We start from the raw sequence: 6,577 nt of genomic DNA, 5'->3' as shown, positions 1-6,577 counted from the left end.
AAAGTGTTTCCACCTCTCGTTCATCAACGGATGCGCTTTACCGTAGACACTTGTATCTGTCAGGGCAAGCGGTTGGCTGGGGAGGCCTTAAGTCCCCACGGCATAGTCCGTAGACACTTGTCGCTCGAAGTGCAAGCGGTTGGCTGGGGAAGCCTTAAGTCCCCACGGTATTGCGATCTATGATGGGTTGCAGCTACCGGCGAAGGAGTTTGGTTCGATCCCAAACTGTCGTCGTGGTCGGGGTCCACCCGTGAGTGGGAATAATGGGACCGGCGAGGACCCAGGGTCGGGGCATGCAACAAAGGGTGGGTGTTCGAGGTAGCGGAGGAACATGATTGGCTAGACCTTATACCGGGCCTCACACCGAAGGAAATGTGGACGGGAAAGCTGCCCGGTTGGCACCAAGGTTAAGATCTCTTATGGGTAAAGCAACACACCTCTGCAGAGTGTAAAGAACTGTGACCTGTCACTCCCTGTTCCGGGATGAGGAACTGCGAACGCGGCCGGAAAGGAGCTCCATGAAGTTCTAGTAAACCGGTGAAGGCTGACGGACATAGCTCTTTGAAATAAAAGAAATCTCTTGAAGAAATGTTTATCAAAACTTGCATTGGTATTAGACTTTCTGGTCTAATATCGTAGCTAGTGCATTAAACACCTCTTATCTATAATGAACTTGTTGAGTACGCTCGTACTCATACCACTCTTAAATCCCATGCTTAGATTGTCTGAATCATCTGGAGGAGGACTACAACAACAATGAAGGAGCCGAGATCATCGGCTACGAGGAACCAGACCTCTCAGGAGGTGTTGAAGGCGTAGACTATCTCATAGTCTACGGATCCGGGGAGGCTTCTGGAGGAGAACAAGCCTAGAGATATCCGATAGTAGTAGTAACCGAGCAGCCCGAACTCTAGTATTTAGCTGCTCGAGGAAATAAATGTATAACTTAATGAGACTTTTATATTGTAAACTAAGTTGGGTTCACCTCAAACCCAGGAGTATTCCTCTTAGGACCCAAGAGGAGCTCCAAGACGACATGTGTATGATAATTGTAATAATAAGTGAATGAGTTATGGACCTGCTATGTTCTGTTGTACTACTCTGAGGGATGTAATATTTGCGGAATGGTACTTCGTGAATGTTATATCAACGACTGGCATACTACAACATGCAGTGGTATGCAGGGTCACCACAGTTGGTATCAGAGCAAAAGCTTTGACCTTAGGTTGGAACCTAGTAAATGGGACCAAACGTTAGGAGTCAAATAGGACTAGTAAAGAATTCTCTAAAAATATGGTGTATATTCAAATGAGAATACAACGATCATATCTTTTAGTGCGATAATTCTTTATTATCTCTATTATGATGCATTATTACTAATCTTATAATCTTTCTATTTCTACAGCCAACATGGCAAGTTCACGTCCTGGACGAAACGTGAAAGTGATGGATTCCACACTGAGCGAATACCAAGGAGGACTTGCAGATATCCTACGAGCCATGTTACTTGAATTTGGGTGCGATCCCCAGAAGATTCAAGTAAAGAAATACATGTACTATGATGGTACTGTATTGGCCAAGTGCAGGGTAGGACTGCGACTTCCCGAATCTTTGGGAATGAACGTAGTCATGCCAGCAGGGGAAGCTAGGACAATCAACACAGCCTACCATATAGCTGTTATGAGAGCCATAACCGACATCCGGGAACATAAGACGAAAGAGCTTATGGGTTCCGAATTCTCCCATATTCCTCATAATCAGGAGGAAGAAGATCCCATGCTTAACCACTACAAATATGCCAAACGCAAACCAATAGCAGCGGCAAAATATATGGATAATAGCCGCAACTTCATATCATTACTCTTTCAGTTGAACCATCATCTGATAGGAGCAATTGATACAATGCTAGAGGAATTTACTGAACCCAAGGAGGAGAGTAGGGGGAAAGAACCTATGGAGAATGTGGTGCACACACCAGTTTACTCAGCTGGTGATTACATCAGTATTGATCCACTTGAGCGTGAACCTACACCTGTTACACCTGGGAACTATCTGGGTAGTTCCTATGGGGGATACGAGGGCGGAGAGGAATCCGGAAACAATCAGCGTTCCGAGACTCCTATCGAGAATTCCACGGGTTGGCGTTGGGGATCTGATACTGGAACCCATAGTACTTCTGTGTATTATGATGGGGAGATGAATGATGATGCCACAACCCAGAACCAGAGTTATCCCAGTAATGAAGGAGTTGATGGTGGGTATCCGACACAAGTTGAGTCGGGTACGAGTGTTGGTAACACATATGGTGGAGCTACAGGGGAGTACACCCGATGGGTGGACTATGATGCACTCAACGATCAGTTTGTGAACACTGATTTCTCCCTAGGATCATCATCGGATTCGGATTACCAGCCAACGGGGAGACCTTATGTTCCAGGGTCTATCAGGAGGACGACACGTTTGACCGGATGGAAGCCTGGGATGTACCGGGAGTGAAGATCGACTAGAGTCCACGAAGGGAGGCGTGGCTATAATACGCAAGTACCACGTGTATTATAGTATGTAATATTTGTATAAATTTGTACATATACTTTAATAAGTGAGTTTGCATACTCACATCGACTTGAGTATTGTAATAAGACCACTTAAGTATGTATATACAGGGTATATGTTTTGTATGATTTGGATTTGCTTCTTGATTTCCATTGCGTGACTAGTTCTGCGCACAAAGTTGAGCTCAGAAAACTTGCGGATGGAGTAACTATGAGTATCATCTTGTGTTTCAGAACTAGGGGGGTATGTCGGGAACGATAGTAGTAACCCATACCAAACAAAAACAAGTCATCATGATCAATAAGTGCGCATTTGACGCGGACCTGTTCATTTTACCGATGAAGGACATTGATGTCATTCTTGGTATGAACTGGTTGGAAGCTAATGGAGCATTGATCGACTGTGTGAACAAAACGGTGTCTTTGAAAAGCCCCGATGGAAGTAGAATGATCTACCAAGGCGACAAACACACACAAATTGAAGTTAAGCTACAGCTGAACAGCATGAAGGAGGTGAAGTTAGAAGATATACCTGTAGTAAATGAATTTCAGGATGTGTTTCCTGCGGAATTACCTGGTATGCCACCAGATAGGGAGATAGAATTCACTATCGACCTAATTCCAGGAACAGCTCCGATTGCTAAAGCACCATATAAGATGGGGCCCAAGGAGTTGAAAGAACTTAAGGAGCAACTGGATGACTTAGAACAAAAGGGATTCATTCAAGAGAGTGTTTCACCATGGGGATCACTTGTGATCTTCGTGGATAAAAGAGAAGGAGGAAGAAGGATGTGCGGAGACTACAGGAATTTGAACAACATAACAATCAAGAACAAGTATCCACTTCCAAGAATACAAGATCTATTTGATCAAGTTAGAGGCGCGGGAGTCTTTTCCAAGATTGATCTAAGATCCGGTTATCACCAGATAAAGATCAAGAAGGAAGACGTTCCGAAAACTGCCTTTGTCTCAAGGTATGGACACCATGAATACCTTGTAGTACCTTTTGGATTGACCAATGCCCCAGCAATATTCATGAATCTCATGAATAAGATCTTCATGCCATATCTAGACAAGTTTGTCATCGTATTTATCGATGATATCTTGATATATTCCAAGAACAAGGCCGAACATGCCGAACATTTGCGGTTAGTGTTGCAAACACTAAGGGAACATCAACTCTATGCCAAACTTAGTAAGTGTGAATTTTGGCTAGATCAAGTGGAATTTCTTGGTCATGTTATTAGTAAAGATGGAATAGCTGTTAACCCGAGTAAGGTAGCAGCAGTTCTAGAATGGGAAGCACCCAAAACTGTCAAGGAAATCCGAGGATTCCTAGGAATGGCAGGATATTATCGGAGATTCATTGAAGGATTCTCTAAGATAGCCGGACCAATGACAAAGCTGTTAAGGAAGAACACACCATTCGTGTGGTCAGAGGAGTGTGAGAAGAGTTTTCAAACTCTAAAAGAAAAACTCACCACGGCACCGGTGTTAGCAGTTCCGGAAGTTGGCAAGGATTACACCGTGTACTGTGACGCATCCAAACATGGACTGGGTTGCGTACTCATGCAAGATCGGAAAGTAATATCTTATGGATCGAGGCAACTCAGACCTCATGAAGTGAATTATCCAACACATGACTTGGAATTGGCAGCAGTCGTATTTGCACTCAAAACTTGGAGACATGGTTTATCTTAAGGTAAGCCCGATGAAAGGTAAGCCCGATGAAAGGACTCCAGAGGTTTGGAGTAAAAGGAAAACTCAGTCCTAGATATATAGGACCTTTCAAGATACTGAGTCAGAACCGAGATTTAGCCTTTGAATTGGATCTACCGGGAAGGCTAGCTCAAGTTCACAATGTATTCCATGTGTCACAACTCCGGAAATGCTTAAAGACCCCAGATGAACCAGTATCACATGAAGAGCTCGAGTTACAACCAGACTTGACTTACATCGAGAAACCAGCCAAGATTCTCGAGGAGAGCTGGAAACAACTCCGAAATAAAGCTATCAAGTATTGCAAGATCCAATGGAAACATCACCCCGAGAGGGAAGCCACCTGGGAAAAAGAGGAAGACCTGAGGAAAACATACCCCGAACTCTTCAGGTATTACAACCACAACTTCGGGACGAAGTTTTCTTTAAGGGGGAAAGGCTGTAATGTCCCAGGTTTAGAGACAATCGAGGGGTAGATTTTAGAAAGGGATGTGCATTGCATTGTAAATTCTGGGGAAATTTCGCGCTTTTAAACAAAAACTGCATCGAAGGGGAACAAGTTTCTCTCTCGACACCTTACAGGGTTAGGGTTTCGAGAGTGCGACAAACTTGCATCTCACTTAACTAGTTTAGGGTTTTGAGAAGAGAGGGGAGAGTTTGCATCAAACTTAAGTTGCATGATTGAATTCTAAATTAAGTGGCATGGTTGAATTCAAACCAAAGTTGAATTTGAAATTCAAATTCAAATATTAAATAAATACCCTAAATATTTGCATTGTGAGGAAATTCATTAAGTAAATAATACATAACACACATTATGAATAATTTAAACAATAAGACAAGATCATTAGAGAAAACCTTGAGCTTTATTGATTAACACACAAGATACATTGTCTTTACAATATTCATAATGGAAATAAATGAATTTTACAACACATTACAAGAATTGGAGAAATTGAAAAATAAAAGAAAATAAAAAGAAAAGTACAAGGATGGATCCTATCCTAAATACTACAAGATCAACTTCACTTGAACTTGGATTTGATGACCTCCATATCCATTTTGATCAATTGTTGATCCCTGCACATAATCACAACAAAAAGAAGTTGTGCCAAGTGGCATATCCACTTGGCAGGTTAGAAGAACAATGAAAATGAGGGGATATGGATCAACTCTGTCGAAGCTGATCATCTCCCAGCCGAGCACATGCCAGGTACCAAGTATCTGGTATACACACACACACAAGCAACTCACACAGCCTGTGTGCATGCTCAACACCAAGCCACTGAGTGTGCATGTAGCACAACACACACACACATCAGCAGTGAGTCACAAAGTGTGCCAGACCAAGCTGTCGACCAGGGAGAGCAAGAGGAGCACCAAATATAAGCTTTTCAGAAGCAAACCCTAAGCCATATCCATCGACAGGCTTCACTGGTAAGTCACCAAGAACACAAGAACACAAGAACACAAGAACAGCCACTGCTGTTCAATCTGCCTAACTCACCACAGCACTGAATCAAGCACCACAAGATTGCAAGGAGGAGCAGGGCAAGCACAAGCTCAACACTGAAGAAATCCTCTACACCAACAAACAATCTAGGAGCTGGAGTGAGGAATAAACCAAATCAACCTGAGCAAAACCAAGTTTTGCTCATAAATAAGCATACAATGCATCACAGGAGCACAGAAGGGTAGAATACCCTGTTTGTGTCATCATCTGGCTACAAAGCCATTTGGTGCAAGCAAATATGAGTAAGACCACTAGGTAATCATCCTATGGGAACATCAGTTATGCAAATCAGTGCATAACTAAAGGAATCCAGCCAAGAATGAATTCATAGTTAGCCTAATCCACACACTAAGCACCTACAGCTAGCTAGGCCATCAGATTATAGACAAATCCTTGTCTATATAATTTCTCAACATCAAAAGCCACTGGAAGTCCAGTATTGGATCAAGCCAGTGAGCAGTTGTTCAAATCCAGCAAGCAATGACCAACTAGAGCAAGCCACAGAAGAAGGGAGCTACCCTTGACAGCATCACAGTGCTGCCAGGGCTACCTCAACCTACAGCCAGCACAAGAAACCACACATCATTATCCATTTGGATTCAGTAGAGGGCTAGGGTACACAACTGAGTGTTGGCATCCATCTAGCCCTGTCACAACTGCAAGCAGTTCACATCAGTTATCCAAATATCAAGGCAAACTAAGCAGATAAATGAAGCAGGCAAGCTAATGATGCACTGGATCTTGCTGATGATCCAATGGATCATTGCAAGCATCCACTGATGCTTGGAAAAGC

The sequence above is a fragment of the Lolium perenne genome, chromosome 4 (assembly GCF_019359855.2).
Source record: "Lolium perenne isolate Kyuss_39 chromosome 4, Kyuss_2.0, whole genome shotgun sequence".
Lineage (NCBI taxonomy): Eukaryota > Viridiplantae > Streptophyta > Magnoliopsida > Poales > Poaceae > Lolium > Lolium perenne.
Note: the sequence above shows the minus strand (reverse complement) of the source record.